Here is a 19,336-nt window from a genome sequence, read left to right as displayed (position 1 = left end):
TCAAGTTTCGAACTAAGGATGGCAAACGATCAATCAAACTATCAACCTTAAGCTTAGACACAATCCTAAACAAACTCTATGTCTAGATGAATGTTCATTTACTAACACAATCCAAGCATCAAATGTCTTTGGTTGAACGATATGAAAGTAATCATAACTAGCAAGTCCAATGGCTATCTTAGCACCTCTAACAACAAATGTCTTTGGCAAAGTATGCTAAAAGCTAGGAAGAGTTGTCTCGGGCATTTCCTCGAACACCTTTCGGGTGAGAAATGCCTAAGAATCAACAACTGAGTGGCCAACTCAGAAGATGCATTAGGTTCACTCTGCTAGCAAGGAAATATGAATGATCTACACTAAAACATCCTAGCTCTAACCTAATCACCCTTAATCTCCCTAACCCATGAATTCAAAGGGGGATTACTCACTAATCTCCATGATTCCTCTTAAACCCATGCTGGATTTCAGATTAATCATGTAGAGAAACACAAAGAAAATAAATATAAGAACACAGAATTTCAATAACAAAACTGATCAATTGATTCAAGAGATGACTTTCCAAGAGTTTTTGGTGGTTTTTCTTAAGAACAAAGATGATCTGCCTCCTGGTGGCTTACAGAGTATTAAAACATAGGTTTAGAAAATAAAAACGTGCATCATGAAATGACCAAAAGGCCCTTGAGAAATCATAAGTTCGAGCAGAAATAAGACGCGGAGCGACCTCCGCTCGTCGCTCCGAGTAGTCGCTCCATACTTCGGGAGCGACCTCGCTGTGTCGCTGCGAGAGGTCGCTCCGGACTCGTTCTCGCGTTCCCGAGTGATGAAAACGCGAGCGACCTCCGCTCGTCGCTCCGAGTAGTCTCTCCATGCTTCGGGAGCGACCTCGCTGTGTCGCTGCGAGAGGTCGCTCCGGACATGAAAACGCGAGCGACCTCCGCTCGTCGCTCCGAGTAGTCGCTCCATGCTTCGGGAGCGACCTCGCTGTGTCGCTGCGAGAGGTCGCTCCGGACTCGTTCTCGCATCTCCGGGTGACCAAAACGCGAGCGACTCTTCCTTGTCGCTCTGGTAAGGTCGCTCTGATGGGGAGATCAGAGCGACTTGACGGTGTCGCTCCGGACTGGTCGCTCCGGTAAGGTGCTCGCCCAATGATCACTTTGAACACTTCTTTTGGACTCCAATTGCACCCAAATGTCTCCAAGAACTCCATGTGGTACTCCAATACCTGATAAGGACTAATGTATGCAAAATGCAACCTAAACATGGCTAAATCCTAATCTATATGATCAAAATGCACATGGGTGAATGGATAAAACATTAGAAATATGCAAGATATCAACTCCCCCAAACTTGTTCTTTACTTGTCCACAAGTGAACTTTCTAGAACTCATAGGGAGAGAGGTTTGAAGGTGGGAGCTCATAGCCAAAAGAAACACAACTAGCAAACACGATTAGCACACTCTCTTATTACACTCTAGCTTCTCTAGGCCTATCTCAACTCCTTTTGTCCCTACACTCGTCATCAAGCATCCACACATTCAAATCAACCAACTCTCACATTCATTAAGCACAAAACATCTAGTGAATTCTTGCAAATGGTCAGTCGGTCCAAGTCATTTGGGTAAGGAAAGGCTTTTATTCAGGTGAATCAAAAGGAGGTGAATCAAAAGGTTCGAAATATAAAATCTTTACGGTGGTTTACTCTCGAAACAAGTAGCCTTGACATTGCACATAATATATCTAAGAAAGAGACCAACTCATGCATACAATGCTCAATCTCCATTGTTCTACCATTTTCCCAAACATACAATTACACAATTTTTCCCAAATGTCAAGCCCAACTCACATCTCTCACCAAAAGATCTCAAGAACACCTTGCACGACAAAACTCTTTTCTTTGAAATCTCATAAGGATTTTTCTAACTTCAAAACAAAACTTAGCTCTAAGCAGTTTTGCTAGCCCTCTTTCTTTTTTTTTTTTTTTTTTTCTTTTTCTTTTTCTTTTTCTTTCTCTTTCTCTTTTTTTTTATTTTTTTTTTTTTTTTTTCGGGGGCCAAGACTTTTCATAAACTGAGCTAGAAGTTTCTCTACTTATCCCATAAAGACTAGCCAATTAAGCACAAGAGTTCACTCTTTTCCTTCCATTTTCTCAAACTCCCAAATCAAACTTTACAACACTCACCCCCATCTATGGCTAGACAATGATGTGCCTAATCTAGCAAGAATGAAGATCAAGCATTGTCGTTCCCGATACTCTCAACATTATGCACATGTAAGACTTTCCTAAGAAGGCCTCACTCATCAAACAATGAAAGCTTAAAAGGAGGGAAAGGTTTTTGGGAGTGGTCTACCACTAGAGTTTGTCAAAAAAGATTGGCATAAAAGATGTGACAACTCAAGTGTGTATAGCCATGACTCGGTACACAAGGGACCCTAAGCAAGAAGCATTAATTTCGTTTAGTTCAAATAGGGTTGTAGTTGGCTTCAAAGAGTAGGTTTCAGCAATCAACAAATTTCAAGAAGAGTTTTCAAGGCACGAAACATACAAGTCTTTTCGAGAGGTGCATAGCTTTTCAGGTGAAACGTAGTGTTCTTTATAAGGCATTTAAAATCATTGCTCCCAGTGCAAGTGAATGCAACCTATATGCCCTAGACTCTCCTAGAAATGCAAAATGATGCAAACTGAATGAATTTGTTTTTTTTTTTATGCAAATAGGTATGCAATGCATGACTCATGAAACAACATCAAAGCAAACATGATCAAATGCTTGGTACCTCCCCCAAACTTGAGTTACACAGTCTCTGTGTTGTCAAGTAAAGAGAGAGATACCGAAATGAAAACTAATATGCAAAAAGGGAATGGTATATACAAGGGAGAGAAAGAAGTACCTCCTATGGATAGTAGGTGGGGGCTGATGCCCCAGCATCGTCGTCGTCAGGTGGGATGGTGGTATAGTAACCACCGGATGCTGAACCGGAGCCTCCATACCAAGGGTGGCTCTCAACCTCGTCAATCTCGTCCTCACTATCAGAAGAAGCGAGGGATGGGGACTTGTTACCGGAAATGGAAGGTTGAGTGGGTGGGTTCCTCCGCTTAAGCTGAAGCTGCGCAGCAGTGAGGGGGAAGCCAAGAGCATCAGGCGGAGGTGGAGGCTGGGGGTTCGAGGTGTTCGCGAAAGCAAAGTCTGCTGAGCTACATCCAGCTATCCCCCCCCCCTGGTTAAGACATCAGCTACTTTCTTCATGAATTTGGCTGAGGTCTTTGCCTGCTTCTTTACCATCTTGCTTAGCGCCTTGCACTTATCCTTCAGCTTTTCTATCGTTCTGTCCTGAGCCTTGTTCCACCTCTGAAGGCGACTAATGTGGTCATGAGCATCACGAAGAGCTCCAGGGGGAAGAACTCCGTCATGTGGCTTGAAGTAGTAGCGCGGAGGTCCATAGATATGCTCAGAAGGGTCTGCAACAGGCGAGTCATGTCGCGTAGGAACACTTCTTCTCCTTGATGGAGCAGCATTAACTGGATCGAGAGGCCCGTGTTTTCCAAGAAAGTACTCCTGGGGTATGTTGAAGCTAATAGCTCCAGGTATCTCTAAACTCGTCAGGTTCCGGTTTGGAAGAACCACTTCGACTGGTTTGCCCTGCAAATAGTAGTGGTAGACGTAGTCCTTCCCATACATCCCACTAAAATAGGTAGCAATCCTCAAGTAGGTGCCATCAATGAACTTCGGTCCCACTGCGTCCTTTCCCAAGGGAACATTCAGAAATTGGAGCAGTGGTGTGATCATTCCACCTATCCCCATCTTTGGGCGCGAGTCAGTGGTGGACCACGCCCAGTCTCTGTAGTGCTGGAGACGACCCACAAAGAAACTGACCATCCCGAAGGTAGCATAGATGTCGGTGTTGGGAAGGGGTAAAACTCCAGGTTGGGCGTAGGGACGGATAGCCGGACAGAGCAGTCGCATGTCTTCCTCAGTAACCGTACCAGCTTGCTTCCGTGGGTAGAATGCATGGACTAGCATCCTGTGGAGGTAACATACGGACGGGTGTCGGATGTGTGAATTCTTGTCAGCCCCGGTAGTGTGTTTGTTTCCAGTGATCAACTTCCAAAGCTCCGTGGGAAGGTTCTCACACTTGGGTAGGGAGTGGTCTTCTAGGTCTTGGAACCCCATGACTCTTCCAATGTCCTTGAAGTTCATGTTGTAGTCTCGTCCATTGACCTTAAAACTGATTTTTCCCCACCCTTGCCTCACATGCGCGGTGTCGTGGTAAGTGACCGCAAGAGAAGATAAGAACTGACAAGTGACATCCTTGTAGAAAGGATATGCCATGGTGAGGAGTTTTGGCATCTTCAAATGTCCTAACATCTCTTCAATGTCAGAGTCAAGACCCAACTCCTTCAGCAGATCAAGGTCGGCGAACCTGGTTGGAGTCCAAGTGACCTCATTCTTCAAGTGATCATACAGCTCCTCCACAGATGGAGTTTTCACCCTATCTCGATCAACCGCAACCCCTTTGCCTTTGGACATCTTGGCTTTCTTCGTAGGTGCCTGCTCATCAGCACTCTCAGTTTCACTTTCCTCATGGATGGGAACTGCTACACTTTTCCCTGCCCTCTTCTCCTGTTCTTTCGATTTCCTTGCAGCCAAGGTCTGCTGTCGAACAGTCTTCTGCGTCCCTGAGCCAGTTGGCTCGGAGGGCAAAGCTTTTCCTCTTAGTGCAAACTCTTGTCTTTCAGCTTCTTGCCTCTCAGCTTCCAACTTTCCCTTTGTCTTCTTAACCATTTTCACCTGAAATATTAAAAACTTGAAAAGGGATAAGTAGATGGAAGTAAAGAAGGGCAAGACTTTGCAAGTGAAAATTTGCAAAAGTGAACTTAACAAATGAATTATCAATTTAAACTCAAGTTCAACACAATGCAATGATTCTCACTCTTGTAACACCTTAACGCATCTAGTTCACTCACAGACACACCCAATTAAGGTGAAATTCGAAAACCCCCAAATCCATGAACCCTAACTTTGCCAAAGTGCAAATTAAACTCAATTTCACCGTTTATTCGACAACCCAACTTGATAGATAAGCTTTCCCTAGTCTATTTCACCACAATCTAGCAAGAAAATGACCAAATTTCGATTTTTAAATCCTAGGGTTCATGGACCTACGAATTTGAATTTTAAAACTCAATACCTTGCTTTGGATGAAAAGAAATGGTGAATGGGTGGTGAGGAATAGGCTACAGGGGCGAAAGCTTGGATTTAGAAACAAGAACTAGTCGATTTGGGTGAGAATTGAGAAAGGTTTGGGATTTTTGGTGTGGGTGAGTTTGAGAGAGTTTGAGAGTTTTTGCGAGGAGGGGAGAGTGATAGAGATGGATTCGCGGGGGCTGGGGGTAGGTTTAGGGTCGTCCGGTTTGGTCTAGGGTGGTTAGGGTCGGGTTACTTGAAGTAAATCGGGGTTTAGAGTCAGAAAACTTACCTGGACCGGTTCGGGAGCGACGTGAGGGTGTCGCTGCGAGAGGTCGCTCCCGAGTCCTTCTCTCGCGTCGTGATTCGACGAAAACGCGAGCGACTCTGGAGTGTCGCTCTCGAAACCTCGCTCTGGAGATGGAGCGACTTCGAGGTGTCGCTCTAGGACGTCGCTCCGAGGCAGTTTTTGAGCTCCGTGACGACGAAAACCCGAGCGACTTCGAGGTGTCGCTCCCGTAACGTCGCTCCCAGTTGGAGCGACTTCATGTGCTCGCTCTGAGAGGTCGCTCCGAGAGCGTGTTTGGAGCACAAAACGTCTTTAAGCCGAGCGACCTCGAGGTGTCGCTCCCGTAACGTCGCTCCCAACTGGAGCGACTTCGAAGTGTCGCTGTGTGAGGTCGCTCCCACGCACGACAATTGCTCGAACCTGCATCGATCAAGCACCTGCACACGACTTCTCTCTCCCCCTCCCCCTTTTTTTTTTTTTTTATAAGATGAAAATGAAAATACCAATGCAATATATACAAGGATACGCATGGGACTTCCTCCCAAGTGAGCTTGTTTTAAGTCTCTAGCTTGACTTTGCCTCTTTTTGGATTAGGCCGGGGTAGGGTCAGACAGTGGAGTTGAAACCCCATCTTCCTCTGGTGCAGTAGCCATGTAGAGCTTAACCCTTTGCCCATTGACTGTGAAGTTTCTTCCATCAGTACTCCACAAAACTATTGCTCCATATGGCCTAACCTCTTTGACTTTGAAAGGACCTGACCACCTTGACTTAAGCTTTCCTGGAAATAGCTTCAGCCTAGAGTTGTAGAGAAGAACTTGATCTCCTTCTTTAAATTCTCTCTTCAGGATATTCTTGTCATGGAAAGCTTTAGTCTTCTCCTTGTAGATCCTTGAGTTCTCAAAAGCATCCATTCTTATCTCATCAAGCTCATGTAGCTGAAAAATCCTTTTCTCCTTGGCACTCTTGATGTCAAAGTTCAGCAACTTTATTGCCCATAGTGCCTTGTACTCAAGTTCCACTGGCAGATGGCAAGCTTTCCCATACACTAGGTTGAAAGGTGTGGTGCCCAGTGGTGTCTTGTACGCTGTCCTATAAGCCCAAAGTGCATCATCTAGCTTATTGGACCAATCCTTCCTTGTGATCCCCACAATCTTCTCCAAGATAGACTTGATCTCCCTGTTAGAAATCTCAACTTGGCCACTTGTTTGGGGGTGATAAAAGGTTGCCACCTTGTGCTTCACACCATTCTTCTTGAGAAGTCCCTCAAGCAGTTTGTTAATGAAGTGGGAACCTCCGTCACTGATCACAACTCTTGGGACTCCAAACCTTGGAAAAATGTTGCTCTTGAACATCTTGGTTACAACTCTAGCATCATTGGTGGGGCTTGCAATAGCTTCCACCCATTTGGAGACATAATCGACAGCCACAAGGATGTATTTGTTTCCAAAAGATGATGGAAACGGTCCCATGAAGTCAATACCCCACACATCAAACACTTCAACTTCAAGGATTGGATTCTGAGGCATCTCATTCCTCTTTGTGATGTTTCCTCTTCTTTGGAAAGAATCACACTTTGAGACAAAGTCTTGTGTATCCTTGAACATATGTGGCCACCAGAATCCAGCTTGTAGTACTTTCGCAACTGTCTTGAAGGTGGCAAAGTGGCCTCCATAAGATGATCCATGACACTGTGTAAGGATCCCATCAATCTCCTCATTTGCAACCACTCTTCTATAAAGCTGATCCTTGCAGAGAATGTAGAGATAGGGTTCATCCCAGTAGTATCTCTTCACATCCTTGTAGAACTTCTTCTTGGCATAGCCCACAAGATTCAAAGGTTCTCTTCCTGTGGCTAGGTAGTTCACCAAATCAGCATACCAAGGTTCCTTCTCTTCTGTTGCTTTGACTTCTTCCAGCTTCCTACCAGTCTCACAAACTGCTATCACTGCTTCAATAGCCATGATCTGCTCCTCAGGAAGTCCTTCGTCAATAGGAATACCAGACTCTACCCTCAACCTGGACAAATGATCAGCTACACCATTCTCAACTCCGGGCTTGTCTTTAATCTCCATATCAAACTCTTGAAGCAAAAGGATCCACCTCAAAAGCCTGGGTTTTGCATCCTTCTTGGCCAAAAGGTGTCTCAAAGCAGCATGATCTGTGTAGACAATGACTTTAGACCCAACCAAGAAGCTCCTGAATTTCTCAAAGGCAAAAACAATTGCCAGCATCTCCTTCTCTGTTGTGGCATACCGTATCTGAGCATCATTGAGGGTTTGGCTGGCATAGTAGATCACATGGGTTTTGCCATCTTTCTTCTGCCCCAAAACAGCTCCCACAGCATAGTCACTAGCGTCACACATGATCTCAAAAGGGAGATCCCAATCAGGTGGCTGGACAATTGGAGCACTAATGAGTTCACCTTTCAGCTTCTTGAAAGCTTGTAGACATTCCACATCAAAACTGAAAGTGGCTTCCTTGCACAGCAGCCTGGTCAAAGGTCTAGTGATCATGGAGAAGTCCTTGATGAACCTCCTGTAGAACCCAGCATGACCTAGAAAACTCCGGATGTCTTTCACTGTCTTTGGTGGGGGCAAACCAACCATAACATCGATCTTCGCTTTATCCACTTCAATCCCCTTCTCTGAAATCTTGTGTCCCAGCACAATCCCTTCTTTGACCATGAAGTGACACTTCTCCCAATTCAGCACAAGGTTGGTGTCTTCACATCTCTGTAGGACCCTGCACAAGTTTGACAAACAAGCAGAAAATAAAGATCCGTAGACAGAGAAATCATCCATAAATACCTCCACAACATCCTCAATCAGATCAGAGAAAATTGACATCATACACCTTTGAAAGGTGGCTGGAGCATTACATAGACCAAATGGCATCCTTCGATATGCAAGGTACCATAGGGAACATGTGGAATGTCGTTTTTTTTTTGATCATTATGGGTGTTTATGGGGGATTTGGAAAATCCTGAGTACCCATCAAGAAGCAGTAGAATGGGTGATTTGCAAGTCTCTCAAGCATCTGATCAATAAATGGTAATGGGAAATGATCTTTTCTAGATGCGGAGTTTTATGTTTTCGGTAATCAATGCACATTCTATGACCTGTGATGGTTCTTGTTGGTATCAATTCATCCTTGTCATTTTTAAATCACAGTGATACCACCTTTCTTTGGTACAACATGCACAGGTGATACCCATTTAGAATCTGGAGATAGGGTAAATAACAACCGCATCTAAGAGTTTAAGAATCTCTTTCTTTACAACATCCTTCAGGTTAGGGTTTAACCGTTCTTGATGCCGATAGAAGTCATTGATTCATCCTCAAGATGTATCCTATGCATGCACAAAAGAGGGTGATATTCCTTGATGTCATCCAGTGAGTAACCTATTGCCTTTCTAAAATCTTTTAAGCGTTTTCAAAAGTTCAGAACAGCTCAGTTTCAGTAAGTTTCACTACTCACAATGACAGGGTAAGTTTCATTAGGACCAAGGAATGCATACCTTACACCATGGGGTAGAGGTTTAAGCTCCACTTTTAGGTGCCTTAAGCTCACTCCAGTCATTCTGCTGGGTGTCATCTTGCTGAGTGGCTGAGACTTTCTTGGTGAACCATCTGTGGAAAACTCCTCGTACGGATCCTTACTGACAAACCCTGGTGTGAATCCAACATCATCCCGTAGGCAGTACTCTCCAGGTTCTCAATCACCACAGCCTCTCTCTCCTACAGTCAAAGCATGCTGTAGAGGGGTCCTCTATTGACATTCTTCAAGGAGTTCAGCAGCAAGGGCGTCCATCTCTTCAATGTAGAACACTTGACCTTGAAACTGTTGGCCTCCTCATTACTCTTTGATGTCAAAATGGGAGAATGTGCCCTTTACCCAGATGGAGATCAAGCATGCCTTCTTTCACATTAACAATAGCTCATGTTGTTGCTAGAAAGGCCTTCCAAGGATTAAGGGTCTTGAGCTTCTTCTTCCACCCATTTCAAGCACCACAAAGTCTGTAGGGATCTCATAATTTCCAACCATCACTGGGAGGTCCTCTAAGATACCCACAGGGGTAACTTCACTGAACGATAGCCATACCAGAGAAAGTCTACACTTCTTGTACTGAGTGAAGCCGAGCTCTTAGCAAACAGATAGAGGCATCAAGCTGACACGCTGACTCCCAAATCGCAGAGACATCTATCAAATACCATAGGTCCCAAGGAGCACAAGGTAATGTGAAGCATCCTGATCTTCTAGCTTCTTTGGAATGACAAGCCTCCTGAATGAATAAGCACTGGCACTCATGAGTGAGAATCACCATGCCCTCCATCTCCTTCTTTCTTTGCAGCTACAATCATCTTTTCAGGAACTTGCTGTATTGAGGATCAGCATGAAAGCATCATAAGGGCATTTGTGATCTGGACTTCACTCATTTGCTTTTCAAATAGAGCTTGGTACTTCTCTAGCAGCGGCCTCTTGAATCGACCTGGGAATGGAGCTTGGGCTCATAGGCAGGAGGAACAAAAGAACTTTCACTGGCAGGAGTGACAACTTCACCATCCTTAACTGTTTTCTTCTCTTCTCCAACCTTTCCTTTTCCTTTGGCTTCCACTATCTTCTATAAGATCTCGTCATTGATCTTCTCATCAACAATCAACACTTCAATCATCTATGTTGATGGCAACCCCCTCACTTTGTTTTTCAGCATCCTTGGTGAGAGTTCTCTGAGGTAACTCCTTACCACTCCTGAGAGTGATAGATTTCATGGTTTTCTTGGGTTTTGCCTCAGATTTTTCAGGTAGAGAACCTTGTTGGCGATTTTTTTGAGTGTTCATGGCAGCAAACTGTTTGCTCCAAAGCTCGAACTTGTTGTTGAGCTCATTGTGGCTCCCATCAATCTTTGAGTGAAGGTTCCTTCAACTCATAGCCAACATACTTCTCCCTTCTTGTTTGAGAACTCAGGATTTGTTTCAGTAGAGCTTCAGTGGTGTTGACCTGAGGAGTTGAGGTAGAGGGATTAGATTGCTGTTGGGAAGAATTGTTGCCCTTGTTGTTGAAACCAGGAGAGGGTTTTGCTGAGGTTGATAGCTGCCTTGCTGATTATTCCGAGGCTGATAACCACTCTGTTGGGTTGTTGGAAAATAGGATTTTTGTCTGGTTGAGTTTGTTGTACTGAAAGTTGGGCTCTTTCTTGTACCAGCTACCATTGTTGTGTTGATGAAAACACAGCGGCTCTTCCTGACCTTCCAAACCCTCAACTTCATGGACAACAACTGGTGGTCCTCTTGGCTTGGGTTGCCCAACAGTGCAGCTGCTCTTGGGTAGCTTTTGTCAGCAATGAGGATGTCTATCTTAATCTTGTAGAGCATTCAACTCCTTCCTCGTCTGCTTATCATATGTTTCTACTACCTCTGTCGTGGTCTCCACTGTAGACTGCATCACTTTTAACCATGTTGTAACAGCTCCTCTGGCATCCTCCTCAGTTTCTCCCCAAGAAGAACCCATTGACGCTAGCTGTATCAAGTCTGGGCTTGTATTAGGAAGAGCACCACGTAGAATGTGCTCAGCAAAACTCGTCCTTAGAGAAACCATGGTTGGTGTGGCATTGAGCTTGATAGCCCTTGAAATCTCTCTCCGAGGCCTTCACTGAATCTCCAAGCCCTTCTGTTGAAAGCTGGAAATCTCATTTCTCAGCTTAGCAAGTTCTTGAAGTAGAGAAGAACTTCTCCAAGAATGCTCTCTTGGCAATCATCCCAAGTGGTGATAGAGTCTCGCTGGTAGAGACTTCTCCCACTGACGTGCTTTATCCCCCAAAGAAAAGGGAATAGCTTGAGCTTTAAGGCGTCTTCGGACCCACCATTGGGTTTTTTGACACCCACAGTCCCTACCCATGAATTCAAAGGGGGATTACTCACTAATCTCCATGATTCCTCTTAAACTCATGCTGGATTTCAGATTAATCATGTAGAGAAACACAAAGAAATAAATATAAGAACACAGAATTTCAATAACAAAACTGATCAATTGATTCAGGAGATGACTTTCCAAGAGTTTTTTGGTGTTTTTCTTAAGAACAAAGATGATCTGCCTCCTGGTGGCTTACAGAGTATTAAAACATAGGTTTAGAAAATAAAAACGTGCATCATGAAATGACCAAAAGGCCCTTGAGAAATCATAAGTTCGAGCGGAAATAAGACGCGGAGCGACCTCCGCTCGTCGCTCGAGTAGTCGCTCCATACTTCGGGAGCGACCTCGCTGTGTCGCTGCGAGAGGTCGCTCCGGACTCGTTCTCGCGTTCCCGAGTGATGAAAAGCGAGCGACCTCCGCTCGTCGCTCCGAGTAGTCGCTCCATGCTTCGGGAGCGACCTCGCTGTGTCGCTGCGAGAGGTCGCTCCGGACATGAAAACGCGAGCGACCTCCGCTCGTCGCTCCGAGTAGTCGCTCCATGCTTCGGGAGCGACCTCGCTGTGTCGCTGCGAGAGGTCGCTCCGGACTCGTTCTCGCATCTCCGGGTGACCAAAACGCGAGCGACTCTTCCTTGTCGCTCTGGTAAGGTCGCTCTGATGGGGAGATCAGAGCGACTTGACGGTGTCGCTCCGGACTGGTCGCTCCGGTAAGGTGCTCGCCCAATGATCACTTTGAACACTTCTTTTGGACTCCAATTGCACCCAAATGTCTCCAAGAACTCCATGTGGTACTCCAATACCTGATAAGGACTCATGTATGCAAAATGCAACCTAACATGGCTAAATCCTAATCTATATGATCAAAATGCACATGGGTGAATGGATAAAACATTAGAAATATGCAAGATATCAAACATTTAACAAAGAAAGATATGTGAATGATCCTATATGCCCATGTGTTTTTCATCAAGAAACAACATCCGAATTTGTGATAATCGCGGTATATGTTGATGATCTAAATATTATTGGAACTCAGAAGGAAATACAAAAGGCATCAGAATATCTAAAAGGAGAATTTAAGATGAAAGATCTCGGAAAGACACAGTATTGTCTTGGCCTTCAAATAGAACATTTTCAAAATGGTATATTTGTACATCAATCTACATACACCAAAGAGTGTTGAAACACTTTAATATGGATAAATCTAATCCCCTTAGTACTCCGATGGTCGTCAGATCACTTAACATTGAAAGTGATCCATTTCGACCACCTGAGGAAAAAGAAGAGATACTTGGTCCGGAAGTATCATATCTAAGTGCAATTGGAGCGTTGATGTACCTTGCAAATTGTACACGGCCTGATATATCATTCGCTGTTAATCTTCTAGCAAGATTTAGCTCATCTCCAACACGAAGACATTGGAATGGAATTAAACATGTCTTTCGTTACCTACAAGGGACTATTGATTTAGGCTTATTTTACCCTAAAGATTCAAATGGTCAAATGGTTGGTTTTGCAGATGCAGGATATCTTTCAGATCCACACAAAGCCCGATTGCAAACAGGATATGTTTTTATGATCGGAGGCACTGCTATATCTTGGCGTTCTCAGAAACAAACGCTTGTGGCTACCTCTTCAAATCATGCTGAGATCATCGCACTCCATGAAGCAAGTAAATAATGTGTATGGCTAAGATCAATAAGCCAACACATTTGTTCAAGTAATGGGATTGACAAAAGTACGGGGCCAACTATTCTATATGGAGACAATGCAGCATGTGTTGCTCAAACGAAGGAAGGATATATCAAACCGATAAAACAAAGCATATTCATCCAAAGTTCTTCTCATACACTCAAGAGCTCGAGAAGAAGAAAGAGATTGAAGTAAGATATGTCCGATCATGCGACAATGCAGCCGACCTCTTCACAAAAGCACTTCCTACTTCGGTATTCAAAAAACATGTCCATAACATTGGAATGCGTCATCAGAAGGATCTATGACTGCTCAATCGAGGGGGAGCTTACGTAGTTGTAATCTTTTTACTTAATTATGGTTTTTCCCATTGGGTTTTCTTAGAAAGGTTTTTAACGAGGCAACAAAGACGTTAAGCGAGAGCGGAGAGTGAAACCGGTCCCAAGGGGGAGTGTTACGAAACTTAATTTCAAACAAAGAGGCGCACACATATGTTGAAATAATAAAAGATGTGGGTCCTACTGCCACTATTTGCACAGTGATTTTTCTTTTATAAATATGAAGTTTTTCGATCATTTGTAAGATACCGTTACATCTTCTTCTCTTCTTCCTTATAACAAATTCTCTACCTTATATTAGCGTTATTTGCTTCCTACACGTATTAAATTCTACTCTTATTTAAATTTTTCGATTATATAAATTATAAGTTATTTATAACAAATATTATTTTTTGTTGAGGGGGTATTACAGCGTTTTATCACCCGTCACCCGGATACTCCCCCCCTTTGACTCCGACGGTGAGGTCTCTCAAAGTTTGGGAGAAAAAGAGAGAGAGAAAGAGAGAGTAGCAGTCAATTAGGGTTTATTCCAAACGATAAATCGGAGGTTCGTGCAAGTCCCAGAGGGATGCAACGGTGACTTCTTTTCTAATCGCTATACTTCATTTATACAGTGCGGATCTGATTTCGTCACTCGAATCTTAGTGGCTGCAAGTTTCGAGTTTCGAGGCTCCTCCTTTGTATTTCGTGTATGTTAATATTGGACCTTCGTTAACAATTTGAGCAGAAATGTCTCAAATCGATCTACCGTTTGAAGTCGGTGACACCATCGAAGCAAGATCTTTCGAATTGGGGTTTCGTGGAGCATGGTTCCGATGCAAGGTACTCCTCATTTTCTTATCCGTATCCGTGTCGAAAGAAGACTCATCATTATGTTCTTTTCTTTTATCAGATTACAAAGATATTCAACAAAGGGAGAGCATTATTCTACGATTTGGAGTATCTTGATTTCACAGAAGAAGGTTGGTTTTGCAAACCTCTGGGTTTTCATGTTTTTTTAGATGCTTAAAACATTTTGAAAATGCCTCAGGAATACACACAACAAAGTATATCAAAAACGCCAAGGCGAGAGCGAGAATATCCTAATGGTTCGACCCATACGCCCCCGTCAGTCTCATGAAAATGAGGAAGGTTGTGGTGGAGAAGAAGAAGAAGAAGAAGAAGAAGAAGAAGTTGTTGTTGTTCGTGGTCTTTGGAAGGTGGGTGACTTGGTGGACTGGTGGAAAGACGATTGCTATTGGTCTGGAACGGTTCTAGAAGTGAATGAAGAAGATGAAACGGCTAAGTATGTGAAAGTTTTGAACTTTGTTGCAAAATGTGCTTTTAGAGGCTGTTTGAGATCTAGATTTTTGCATCTTTTTGTAGATTGAATTGGTGCCTGAACCGTATGGCGAAGGAAAAAGCTACGATGCTATGTTTAAGGATTTGGTTCCTTCATTGGAATGGTCACTTGAAGATGGATGGATTGTGCCTTTCTCTAAGGTTACTAAAGTATCCCTTACGGAGTGTTGACTATGTTGTTCCTCGTGTTGTTTCTGAAATCAATCTTTCTTTATAGGATGGTGAAAAGAGGCAGTGTGCTAAGCTAATGAAACTTCCTAATGAAGGTTCGATTCAACGAGATCTTTTCCAAATGTTTGAGGTGTTAATTCATTCCTAGATGGTTTTTGGATATAGGAGCTGAAGAAACTAGAGAAGAAGAAAAGCAGAGACCCACAAAGAAGTTAGCAGTGAAGAAGAAGAAAAGCTGAGACCCACAAAGAAGTTAGTAGGAGACCAAGATCTTGCGTTGAATATCATGGAATCAGAGTCTATAGAAGCTGCTGTGATGACTTGGAGGAGCAAATTGTTCGAATAGAATGGATAAAAGGAATGTTATTGCTAAATTCAGATAATTCAACCTGGATATATGAGGATTATCCTCCTCCATCTTCCTAAAAATATGTGACAGGTTATAATCATCTCTCTTTCTTCTTTTCTTTGAACCTAACCTAAACGTCTCTCGAGTTGCCTTTTAGCCTTCTCAAGTTGTTGTTTCATTTTGTTCAGGCTTTGAATTGGTTCTCTTCTGTATCACAATTTTTTATAGGTAAGATGGATTTTTACTTTTGCCATGATCACCATTTCTGATGGATTCTAAGAAAAGGTCTTTTAAGAAAAGGTTTTTTTTGGCAGTCCTTAGGTGGAGGATAGAGTAGAAGATGTAAATGAGGGTAAGACCTAAGATGGATCATATTTGACACGTTTTGAGATAATTGAAAACGGAACATGACTCTGTTTCTTAGACGTCTTTCTTTTAGGTATTTTGGTTTCCTTTGTTTTTTTTTGTGTTTGTTGATATACTTTGCAACAATTTCCTCTGTATTTAACCTCGAACCTACTTTTTGTAGTCTGGGAATTGAACTAAAGAGAAAGTTAAGGATTAGTAATTTCATTCTCTAAGGGATGTTTTAGGTAAACAAGATATTGTTCCTTTCCTTCGAACTATCTCATAATCGTTGGTTTCAAAAAGAATGCCGCCTACGACTTTTGACCGGAACAGAATACGATCCGATCCGAAATGGACCGGTTCGACTTAGTTTTGGTATTTATGATTTTAACCAATGGATATTAATATATATATATCCACATTCGTTTTTATCCGGAATCAATCGGATACCCATTAAATCGAAAAACATAGAGAATTGTATTTCTTGCGAGTCAAAGCCAAGTTGAAAAGGCAAAGTTACATGGGCAAGAGCACTAGTCTATGTCAACTTTGTTATAATTACCCACATAATATACCATAAGATTTTTATTTATTTTCCTTTTTAGAAAAACAAAAATAAATTAATAAATATAATATAATATTTTGGATTTAAAATTGTATATCCGAACTGCCCCAAAACTGAGCTAGTCGGTACTGAAATTCTACGAAATATTATTTGGATACAGTTTTCTTATATACCTGAAACAAAACGAATCCTACCCGAAATCAACCCAAATATCAGTAAGTCCCAGTCCCATACCGTATGTTCTTCTTTGGCTGTAGTCTGTGGAAAACTGGAAATATTTATTTCAAAATATCCAAAGGAGTTTCCACTCTAAGCAATTCCGTAATACCATTGGTATATGCTTGTTGGACGAAAATCTCTTACATGGATCCCTGAATCCTCTGCACACGAGTCTTTAATGTGCTTGAAAGAACTAATTTTGGCTTTTAAATGCTTGTTAGTTTCACGGTCAAATCTCCAAGGCTTCCCTTATTCAAATACAGTGTCGTGCTATCCACAAAAAATATCAAATTTATTCGTAGTCTGGTTGTATAAAAATAATATTTTAATACAGAAAGTAAAAATAATTTATTTTTGAGAAAATAATTTTGTATATGTTACCTAATGTAAGTTTAACGAGTACTGCATTTTGGAGTATGCAAATGAATTCCATTTCATGGTTCGTCCTTTTTGAAGTAATTCTTCAAGGTTTGAAGAACTTCTTCGCGTTTTTTAAAATTTGACATGTTAGATTATGTCTGATGGTGGCCTGGTTAAGTCAATGTGTATGTGAAAACATATAAATGAATCTACAGATGAACCGATATGAAAAGTGGAAACGTCAATAAAACTGATTAAACAAACTATGAGATTAAGGGACAAAAATTAATTAAAGAAAGTATATTTTTGGCTTCAGGCTGTAAAAGATAATATGATTATATTTTAGTTTTCGGACCGTATGATTGGCGTCAGCCGGATGGATTCGCATCGTGAGGGACCTTTGGGTTGTGTGGCTTCAGACCGTTGGCTTCGTGCCGTATGAGGGACGAAGGGGTCAGAGGGATGGATACATACCGAGAATGGGCATAGCTGTGGATGATGATGGCTACATGTCGAGAATTGGCTTTGGGTCGTGTACATTGGCTCCAGGCTGTAAGTGACCTTCAAGGTCAATAAGAGTAGAAAGGTTAATTATGTTTTAAACTTGGGGTAATATAAATTACATCCGTTCCCGATTGTGCTAGTATTGAATGGTTAGGTGTATGCATAAGAACTGAATAATAGGTTGCTAGTATGGATTTTATAACTTGATGCTGATTATTAGAACATGTTGCATGTAAGCGGTTTTGAGTTTTGACCGCCTCAGTGAGTATTTTTTGTACGTTCATGACTCTTTTTGTGATGTAGATGATGATTGATTGTGTCCAGTCACGAGAATATAAAGACCATCAGAACGAGTGTTTTGAACTGGGGCAATAGAACTTTTGATCAAAAACTTCTTATTGTAACTTGAGGGATTTCAGTACTTTGTCTCAAATTTCATTAATAAAATTACATTTTTACTAAGTATTCATCCATAAAAATTGGCTCGATCTTCACTTAAAAATTTTCAAAGGTTTTAAATAGTTTTTGGGTCAAGGTGTTTCTAGAAACCTACTAGCCAAACCCATACGAGTGTGGAATCTTGTGTTGGTTCACACTATGGGTGCAACGAAAAATTGTGCTCTGCGTGAGTTGGTGATTATAACATCCGGGTTTGTAATATATGATATAATGTAAGTTGAAAGACTTAAAAATAATTGATTTATGTCATAGAAGTGGACTTTTCTTTTCAGGTACGTTTCAATAGAAAGCTCAAAAATTAACAGTGCTAGAGATAGAGTATCTGAAAGATAGGTGACCTACCGAAAAGTGATTCGCGACATCACGTAGTGAAGCAAAAACATGGAAAATGATCGTATGATGATTACAAGATCAGTAAATAACTCTTTCAAACCTCCAAAATTTAATGCACAAGCTATTGCACGGAATATATAGAGCCTATGAGCCATTAACAAATGTGGGAGGCTCATTAACAATAGGTGGTCGAGGTATAAAACTAAAATTCAACACTATCAAATTCTTCTTACAATATAAAGTGAACCAAAAAGAAAATAAGGGATAACTTATCATATGCAATAAAGGGATTTGGATTAGTACGTCTCATTTGCAACAACTAATTCTTTGTGGTGTCAATAGTGATGTCCCCATTAAAGAGAAGTGAATTCGATAAGTTAGTGCCCATACGATGACATTGTTATAAAGTTATAATGGATAAACGAAAGAAAAAATATAGAAAGAATTCATAAAGATGAGTCTCCACAATAATTAATGGTTGCTTTATTGAGTCTAACAGAGACATCGGCACATGCCCTTATGCCAAACAACCGTTCCTTTTCCTCTTCTCCTTTTTATTTTGCCTTGTTTTCAAACTCCTCACAAATAAACATTTTATAATTTCATAAAAGTACACTTTTATGAATAAAACCTAATTTTTGGCCTATTTTTGATGTAAGTCGGTAAACTTAGTGAAAGTAGTTTAATTGGTCGAATTTTTTTTTGTAAGTAGATTAGACTTACTAACAAATATTTGAGAGGGGAATAAGCACGAAAAAGAAATGCAAAGTGGCAAAATGATATTTCGGACTGCTTTCTATGTGAATGTTTTAACTAAAGTGGATATATGTGAATGTTTTAACTAAAGTTTATTAATGGTATCTCATATATTTTATGCATATGCTTCTTTGTCATATGGGGGTTTTCTCTCTCCTTTTATGCATATGCATATGAATATGTTTCTCTTTGTTGTAAAGCGATGAAGAGATATCTAGTTAGAACATCTCCAAGAACAACCTTAAAACTTCAAATAACCTTAAAACTTCAAATATAAGGTTTTATGTACTCTAAGAACAATTTCAAAACTTCAAATTATAAAGCTTTGTACAGTGAAACCTCAAATATAAGGTTTCACTAACAAAACCTTATATGGAGGTTTTCAAATATTTTTTTGGTCCTTTTACTTTTATATTTTTTTAATATAGTCTTGATAACTTTTCTTGTTTATCATATTTTAGGCACTATAATAATTATTATTATATATATTTTATATATTTTTAATATATTTTTATAGTATTTA

The 19,336-nt window shown here is 41.4% G+C and overlaps 1 long non-coding RNA gene across 1 annotated transcript; it reads left to right on the top strand.

Moving 5' to 3' along the window:
• Positions 1 to 13,808: 13,808 nt before the first annotated feature.
• On the top strand, positions 13,809 to 14,695 carry LOC125596837. The gene is made up of 4 exons (XR_007331276.1): positions 13,809 to 13,984; positions 14,136 to 14,230; positions 14,301 to 14,370; positions 14,439 to 14,695. It is a non-coding gene; the product is annotated as an uncharacterized LOC125596837 (long non-coding RNA).
• The last annotated feature ends 4,641 nt before the right edge of the window (positions 14,696 to 19,336 follow it).

The sequence above is a fragment of the Brassica napus genome, unplaced genomic scaffold (genome assembly GCF_020379485.1).
Source record: "Brassica napus cultivar Da-Ae unplaced genomic scaffold, Da-Ae ScsIHWf_1307;HRSCAF=1866, whole genome shotgun sequence".
NCBI lineage: Eukaryota > Viridiplantae > Streptophyta > Magnoliopsida > Brassicales > Brassicaceae > Brassica > Brassica napus.
This window is presented reverse-complemented; position numbering and strand designations above follow the sequence as displayed.